Source organism: Formica exsecta, unplaced genomic scaffold (genome assembly GCF_003651465.1).
Source record: "Formica exsecta isolate Colony F162 unplaced genomic scaffold, ASM365146v1 scaffold591, whole genome shotgun sequence".
Taxonomy (NCBI): domain Eukaryota; kingdom Metazoa; phylum Arthropoda; class Insecta; order Hymenoptera; family Formicidae; genus Formica; species Formica exsecta.
Window position 1 is genome coordinate 1,278,214 of NW_021853185.1, and position 7,489 is coordinate 1,285,702.

Here is a 7,489-nt window from a genome sequence, read left to right on the forward strand (position 1 = left end):
AATTATTTTGATGAGAAATAAAAAATTATTTTTGCTGGAAAAAAGAAAATACGTACATTATTCTTGAAGAATCGGACACAATATATTATTGAATGGAAAAAAATAAATCCGTCAATCGATCGAACGATTGTAATCCATCACTTTCCTAGATAAGTTACGACACACGCAAACATACTTTATAATACGCGTTTGAAGGAAAAAATGAAATACCGATGCGATATGACGAGCAGCGAGTGTGGTTTCTCGCGTGCGATGTCGAGAATTATTCGAACCGATATTGATCGACGACTAACGCGGGATGGCAGATCGACGAATCGTTAAAATGCATCAAGCTGTGACGTTGTGCCTCACGCGAATAATCGTGCGCGCCAACAATCGGTATAGATAAAAGAAGAGCGTTGGCAAACCGTACGCACTTGTTAGCCTTATGACGTCACGATGACACTTGTTTGTCACGACCGTGCGATACGATCTACGACATTACAATAAATATAATTTTCGTACGTATGCTACCGGCTATTTCACATTGCCGCATGTAACGTTAATGATATTTATTTATTCTCATTTCTTATTCTATGCGCATTTTTTACTTTTATTATCAATGCATTAACAGCGCACTTTTGCTTGAGCATGCAAATAACACATTCATCCTTACGCGTATTACGCAACCATTTCAATAGCCCCTTTTTCAAAGTTTTATTAATAAAATAATGAGACACTCTCTTTTAATGTTGCTGATATATTAAAAGATTTAATATTTTCTCTTATTTTATCTATAAATATGATAAAAAAAATTGAGTAATCTCCTATGAAATATGATTTCTGGATCTCATAAACTATAAGATTATTGAACATTTTAATTGGACTTTGATTTTTATCGGAATTTTGATTACATCAGGTGCTACGATGTAGCACCAATGGAAACTTTTACGCGAAGAGGCTCGGTTGTGTGATGAGTATGTATGAACATTGTAGACGCAAATTAATCACTCGATTAGCTCGATCGCTTCTCGCGTGTTTACGCGCAGTGATTGATTTTCTCGGAAAAATCGCCATCGCGATTTATCGTCGCGGAAATGCCTTCGTCGATGATAAATATAAATTCATTGCTGGCTAATTAAGATTCATTTACTCGCAGCAGAATATGCATGCATGTTAACAGAGCACTACTCGCGGGCATGTTTGCGAGTATGAGTAACATAAACGGTGTTAATGGATAATAACGCGTTAAGAAATATTCCGATACCGTTATCGCCGATCTATACCGTTACGGCTAACATTTTCCGAAGAATGTGTAAATTCATTAGCGCATCTTCGACGTCTTCGCGAAAAAATGCGTTAAAAGATATCTGCGATCGAACGGCGAAGGAAAGTCTTGATCGCGACGAGGAAATCCGATGCGGACAGCTCCCGAGAATTGTTTGCCTAGGTAGTGAAACGCGTAATGCTAATTACAAACTAACAACAACAGCTATTGCAATCTTCTCGCGGGACTACTCTGGGATGTAAAAGGAAAATACAAATTGCCGTTGCAACTTGGATATGGCAAATACGTGAAGTAGACAATCCGAGTATGGTTAGCATGGAATTTCTGTGTACAGAACCGCTAATTTATATCCTCGCACATTCCAAGACGCATACTTATCCAAGATTGAGTACAACCGTATAGTTAGTACCCGGGTTACTTCTTCTTACCGAGAAATAACTTTTCTATTCCATCTCAAGCTAGTGTGCATTTCTTCTTTTCTTTGCATGATTGCGCTCAGGATAGTTATCGATTTTTTCGAATAGATCCGTGAGAAAAAGTCTCGGACGTAAATGTCGGAAGAACGGAAACCGGATTTCTACACATGGCGATTTCATTGCCACGGAGGAATAGAAAGCCCTCGTGCGTGACAGCAATTCGCTATGTGAATACCGGACGATCGCTTCCAGCTTGACTCCTGAGCTCATCGACCGGTTAACCTTGTCCGTACGTGAGCGGCGGAGAAATCACAGGTCTCCTATACTCGAAATTGTCCAGGCGTATATATGCCGGTTGACCGAAATATACATGTACAAAGCGCACGAGAAACATACACACCGTGCGATTCCGTCAGATTTAAACAACATATAGATTTATATAGATTTTAATTTATGATACGTGATTATAACATGCGTAACATGAATATAAATAAAAGTGAGGGATAATTCCACATTCATTAAATTTCGATGTGTATGGAAAATAAATACTTTATTAGGATAATAAATATTTTCGAATGACTTCGTCCACATACCAATAGATTCTATTGCACATTAATTTGCATACTTGGAACGTGAAATCTTTATATGTAGATGTAATCTTTAGATGTAACAACAACTTTTATATTAGGCAGGAATTTTTGAGATTCGCTTTCTACGCCAACGAAATAATTATGACAATCAGGGGAGAGGAAAGGAACCGCGTTTTTAAAAATTCAAGCTATGTAAATTGAATTTTCAGATCTCTTGGCGATGGGAAAGCTTCCATAAGTGCTCCTTCTCTTTTCTTTCACAAGGTACATATTTTATGTACAGTTTCTTTGTCCGGTCAAGTACCTTGGACGAACAAAAGATTATCATCGCGCACTTGACTTCGCGTTCTCTTGATACTCTTCGACCGACGCCGCGCGCATATTATTTCTAGCTGATAGCTCTGCTCGGCCCATAAACCATCGGCCGCGATTACCACGACGTCATTTTTCGCGTTCCATCGCAAACTACATTGATCTAGACCTCCCACGCGGCAGATAAAGCGTGACGGAGCGTATACCGTTGCACCGCACGGTTCTCTATCACGCGCTCGCGCCGCTTTCGAGCAAATTCCAGTGACCTCGACGATTTGTTGATCTTGAAATGATGCAAGGTCTTCGTACCTTGTGCAACGGCATGTAACGCCTGCATTACGCAAAACAAAAGCAGCGATGATTGATTGACTCGTATCAATACTTTGGATTAAACCGCGCCCTTCAACTTTCTACATATAGCAAAAAACATAGAAGAAATATATCATAAAAAGAGGAAAAATTAGATATTGTAAGATCTAACAAATTTATCAATATCGTTAGAAATGTCAAATATATCCAGTTTGTTAGAAAAATAAAATTAAGATATACAAGACAGCTGCAGCATAGGACGCAAACTCTGAAAAAATTTTTGTTCGGAGATTAAAGTCCTCGAAAGAGAGAAAGAGAGAGAGAGAGAGAGAGAGAGAGAGAGAGAGAATTATTCTTTGACGTATGTTTACACGGAATTATCGATTTATAATTTATATCACGATGCTATTCAGCTGGTTAATTTTTTTTTATTTTTTATTTCTTTTTTTATTACAATCGATAATCTCACGCATAGAAGGAAGCAACACCATGAAGAAAGAAAAGAGTTTCTGATGAAGAAATATAACATGCGAGATGATGCAAATACGAAACGACGCTATTCAAATAAAAAACATCTTTCCTATTTAATTTTTTCCATTATGAATATTGGAATAAAAAATAAATAAATTACATCGAAGAAATAAACACGATCATTTTATTTTTCAATTAAGATCAAAGGCACATATTTATGTCTTATTCTTTGAACGTTTATTATCATTTTGTTGACAATTTGTTTTTCGTTTCGTCTCTATGTCGGAAATTGATTACGACAAACATATTATGAAGCTACGGACTAGACTCGTCACGCTGATATATACGTTTCTCGTGTGCTGTGCACATTCGCAGTCTACAATTAATTCAGATCCGTGATCCGCAAGATCCTCCCTCTCTTCTTTCACCCCAGCGGATGTCTCATGCCCGTATATACGCAACGAGGTGCTCCTACGCGACGGCCACGTGTCAAGGCTCCCTGAATAACTGCAACTTACGTCGCGGAATGCCACAACGTCGCTCTGTCGCGTAAACAAGTTCCGTGTGGCCATTCCCGCGCCGCATGGCAATCCCTCATCGGCCTCATACGCGCGTGGGTTGTGCGTGAGGGCACGTGTGCCGTTTGATGCGACGCGAATGCCAGAAAACGGGGATGCAGCTGTCTGTCATACGGGTAGAGAATGTACACGCAGTGTCGATCCAACGCGTTTCGCCCCTCTCCCTCCTCCTCCTTGTCTTACCAATTTATTATACTAAATGCCGTTTCCGTGAATGTTATTTGCTTATTTTATTTTTTCACGGCCGTTTCTACCTCTTTTTTTAAATTTTAAAAATATTTTTATCTCTCACACGTGTCTCAACAGAATATATAAAATGTACTGCATGACTATATGGATTTCTTTGTATAAAATATTTGTTCTGGGATAATATATTCAAAGGTTTTTTTCACTAGGATACTTTATTGCGTTAACTGAATTAAAACATATATTTTATACATGTCCATTTTTTAGTCTTTATTATATCTTTTATATCATCGTTGACATTATCATCTGAATGAAAAGTCTTGGTAAGAAAACTTACTATTTTTTTGAAACAATGTTCTCGTTACATCAATCCGATAATAATCTGTTGTTTTAATTCTCTAACAATGGAGATTGTCGTAGGATTAAACCAATCTTCGGTGCACTGTATACTTCAAAGATCGACGTATCGTTGCGCTATTTGGCACGATTGCAATGAGACGGCAGATCAATAGCGAACTGCCAAGCGTCAGGAATAGATAAAAAGAACGAAAAAGCAATATTATTATCGGTAAACGAAAATCATTTGTGACAAATAGTCGACTGTAAAATTATGAGAAGATAAGAATGAGACTAGTCTATCTCATTTTACATTGCACATATCTGGCCGATATCTAATCGCAGAATAATACCATATTAGTACATACGTGATAATGAAATGGAGTAATAATTGTTTGTAGACGAACGACGATGGCAAAAACTTTGCGTAAGTGAATGAATATAGTCGGATAATCTCGTTTGCCGAGCGATTTCCACGGGCGGATTCCGCTCCGAGACAGTTCACGTTGTGTCAAGGACAGACCGGCTATTTTGCGCGGGCCAGGTGTGGGTGGAGTGCATCGACCTGCTTACTTGCATACTTATCCGCGCGTGCAATAGCGTCCGCTTGTAGAACGCTTGCATAGCCGCTCATCGACGAGGCATGAGCGTAGTTCACCCGGAACGTGAGGGACCACGAGAGACTATTCGGCGGCCGATTTTCTCGACGATCGGTTAACCCTTCTACGACAAAATTACTCGTTTGAAAAGGCTTACGGTCGCGAATGCAGACAACAAAATGTACTTTTCTCAAAGTTCTAGCGAACCAGTTCATATAAAAAAAGGAAAAATATAATAGGACATATTATATTCCTCCGAGAAATCTCTCGTGATCCTGGAAAGTATAAATGGGATTAGAGATTTGTCATTTATGAAAGAATAAACTTTAATTTTATCTTATAAGTGAAGGTTATCTAATCTTGATTTTATATATCTGATTTTTCTTTCTTCTAATACTAAAATTATAAAGAAGATAAAAAATAATTTAAACAATTAGTCAATATTTATAAAACTGACCATTAATCTTGATCAGTGCAGTACAGTATCGTAGATAAAATCATAGATAGAATCATAATACACAGATAAATTATCGCGAAATATATATTTAATTTTTAAATCACAATATTTTGGAATATAAAATATGTTTGTGTTTTTACACCGGTAGGATCAAGACGAGCTCAGTATTTATTTACAAAAAAGACATAACTTCTCTATGAGAGATATATTTTTATTTATGAATTTATTTCTCGTGATCGCGCGTCTCCGCCATTTACGTGCGCGATTCTGTGCGAATCAAGTGGGCGTCCAAATCAGAAGACAACGTTGTTAGATATTTTCGATTCTCAACGTCGCAACTGACGATTGATTAAATACCACAGTTATAACAATAGTCGCAAATAAATTCGGTATAAGTGGACTCAATGCATAATGCTAAATAGAAAATCGCTAAATAGAAAAGACGTTCGTATCGAGTGTATGCTGCGCTTGGCAGCCGATATGATAGCGCGCCATACGTGTGCCAGCAACGTCGAGGCCAATGCAATGCGCGGTCATAATCCGAAAAAAAATTCTTGCATACACGAGTTAATCTTCGTCGAGAGAGAGAAGGGGAGGGGGAGATGAATTGGAGGAGAAGAAAGAGAACGATGAATCCAACAATGGTCTGTCTCACAGTGGTGCTTAGGAGAGATCTCACCAACAATGTCTTGAAATTTTTTCATTGCTTTATATCAAACGTCGCACTTGATAATTGCTTTTTTTTCTTAAATATTGCTAACGTAATATTTTTGCGATTTTTTAAAAACTGACAACTACATAACCAATCAAGAATTTTGAATATTTTCTACATAGTTGAAGATTCAGGTCCTATCTATCAAAGCACCACTGTACTTTTTAAGAAATCTTTGCCAACAGCAAGAATGATTAAGCGAGTGTGACACACGCGAGAGTAGCACGAGCTTGTATTTACGCGCTGAACCAACCAAGAGAGATCGACCGAAGAGAGTGACGTCCCTTACACGCGACGAAGTCTGTCGTTGACCAGCACGTGGCTATCAACGGTATAAAAATGGAGTAACGTGACGCTATATACGGAGTTCGATGCCGTAACAGAGATGCAGAACTAGTCACATTGACTGACGTTGCACCATCGACGATGCAGCTTGCACTTTCATCGCCTCCATGCGATATGACGGTCAGCTGATCATTGCGTCACACGAACGTGATGCATACTGCCGTTTTTAATCTGCCAAGTAATCAGTTTTTGGTATTTTCGGAAAGCGGCGTAAAAGACTGATAAACGCATACACCTGTATGGATCTTTCTGAGATATAAACAGTGTAAAATAATATTTTTGTTCGTTTTTGTCGTTTTTCATTATTCACAGCTGAATAAACTGCGACTGAAAAAAAAATAATTAAGATAAAAAAAAACTTCCGTCTACCGGTGCAAATGAGATATAGATAGTGAAACAACCGAATAACAACATAATTATGGGCGTCTCTTCCTCTATGCTTATTTACGATTACAAGGCGAAATTTTGTATTTGCGGCTTTGAGATATGCGGATTTTATTACAGTGTTAAATTACAAACTGTTCGACAATGTTTATTTTTGACGTTCACAACTCGCGGAGTACTTATACTTCAATATATTCTCTGAGTTCTAAGAATTGCCTACTTAAGAGTGAAACGCATAGTCATAAATATGACAGCTTTGAAGCTGCGTTCGCTCATAAAGGCGTTATAACCACGGTTCATCGCTTTGCATGACTGATGCGAACGGATTGTTCCAAACAATAGTCACACTGTTGAACCGTTACTCTCGTGCATGACGACGACTTCTTATACGGTTCTCTTCGAAGTCCTAGAAGTCTAACTTACAAACATGTGGCGTCAAAAGAAAATCTATATTTTGTTCATTGATATTAAAAAGGAACAGATAGAGATAAAGAAATTTAATTTTTATATTTTTATATTTTAAGATT

The 7,489-nt window shown here is 37.9% G+C and overlaps 1 protein-coding gene across 2 annotated transcripts in view; it reads right to left on the reverse strand.

The window, feature by feature from the left end:
* LOC115242395 (receptor-type guanylate cyclase gcy-5-like) overlaps window positions 1-7,489 on the reverse strand; it is a 35,133-nt gene that overhangs the window by 19,581 nt on the left and 8,063 nt on the right. Inside the window, exon 1 of one of the 2 annotated variants that reach the window (XM_029818654.1) lies at window positions 57-639. The exons of the other annotated variant lie outside the window; for it this stretch is intronic. The gene's annotated coding sequence lies outside the window, so the exon portion shown is untranslated. Of the gene's footprint in view, window positions 1-56; window positions 640-7,489 lie in introns of those variants that run through there. 2 annotated transcript variants of the gene reach the window in all.